This window comes from Lolium rigidum, chromosome 7 (genome assembly GCF_022539505.1).
Source record: "Lolium rigidum isolate FL_2022 chromosome 7, APGP_CSIRO_Lrig_0.1, whole genome shotgun sequence".
NCBI lineage: Eukaryota > Viridiplantae > Streptophyta > Magnoliopsida > Poales > Poaceae > Lolium > Lolium rigidum.
The window spans coordinates 231595701-231597221 of NC_061514.1; the positions used below are offsets into that span (position 1 = coordinate 231595701).

General features: G+C 35.4%; 1 long non-coding RNA gene across 1 annotated transcript; it reads right to left on the reverse strand.

The window, feature by feature from the left end:
- Positions 1 to 673: 673 nt before the first annotated feature.
- LOC124679344 lies at positions 674 to 1095 on the reverse strand. The gene is made up of 2 exons (XR_006994934.1): positions 991 to 1095; positions 674 to 882 (listed from the first exon to the last, which is right to left on the reverse strand). It is a non-coding gene; the product is annotated as an uncharacterized LOC124679344 (long non-coding RNA).
- Between the last annotated feature and the right edge of the window lie 426 nt (positions 1096 to 1521).

Here is a 1521-nt window from a genome sequence, read left to right on the forward strand (position 1 = left end):
TATAATTTGTTTTCTGTTTTTACCTTTTATTAGCATGGGGTGCATATATATAATAGAAATAGAAAATGGAGTGCCCTGAAAGGATGGAAATATATGAGCATCCCATTTTCATTCTAGATGCATGATGACAATTATCTCACCCTAGGCCATATAGAAAGTGTTTAGGGAGCTTCACCACAGGTTATGATATATCATAAAGGATAAATTTGGTGGACGTCCGTTCTTTTAGGAATAAAATTTCAAAGCAACCACTTCAAAATATGCTCGGATTGAGGACACAACACAAACCACAGTATTTTGAGCTGCATCTTGGAGCATAAGCGAATGTAATGAACATAAAAATAGAAAAATAGATAAATGGAAATGCTACATCTAGTGCTTTCTTAAACAAAGTAAATTTAAACGGAAACATATGTAAAATGGTAATAAAAATGATTTGCATAGGAGAGACACGCTATGTCAACCCCTAAATCATCTGATGCGAAGAATGCATTGTATGTCAACAAACCACATGTTTCAACAAACAAGGAATATCGGTAGATCAAGGAAATATACCTACTGTTACTCCGATGTCTTATTTGATAAGAAGCATTTGTGAAGTAATATTATTATTCTCCAGTAACTATACATCAGGATCATCACTAAAAAGCATAGAACAAACACCAATATGTATAAAATTTAGGTTTCCGAATTAATTAAAACCCGAGGACTACAATATTAAAACATCAGTTCAGTACAACAAATGCAAAAATGACACACCAAAGTTTAGGGAGGATGATTACAGGAGACTGCAGTTGTACAATTCCCGTTCCTCTCCAACACCTCCCCAACTATTGCAATGCAGCCTGAAGAACCAAGGAAAAAATTGCCCACACATTATACCTGCATGTTGTAGTAGTTATCAAATCAACACACAGATGGAGTGAGAAAGGAAAGGCCAACCAAGAACTTTCCAATAGATCTAAGTCATTATTAACGTATCATACTTACGTCAATATATCCAACAATACAAAATAGAGAAGGGAGTATAACCAATTGCCACAGTGTCATACCCTCATGTCGTGCTGTCACCATTCTCAAATACCCAACACAGCTTCTTTTGAAATTGAAAAAAAGTGTTTCATACACCTAAAAGGGAATCGTAATAAGAACTCTAAAAAAACAAGAAACAATAGTGCTTTGTCCAAGCGACATTTTAGCTGAACTGTGTTCGAGAGGTATATCGTACAGACAATACAATGCATTTTTTTGTATCAGGCTGAACAGAAAGTTGAAGAACACAAAACAGTGAAGAACAACCTGAAAACAATATGGAATTTGAGCTGCAGTACCGAATCAGTCTGGTTCTTTTCTCTCAAGAAGCGTTGTAGCATGATGAAACTTTATATTGGCACATGTGTCACTGGATGGACCACGCAACATGATATATACATACATTATACTTAACTTAAGGTGGCATGGCATCCAAACACAAGTATATGGAAAACCGTGGAGATGGATATTGAAAGAAAACTCTAACCT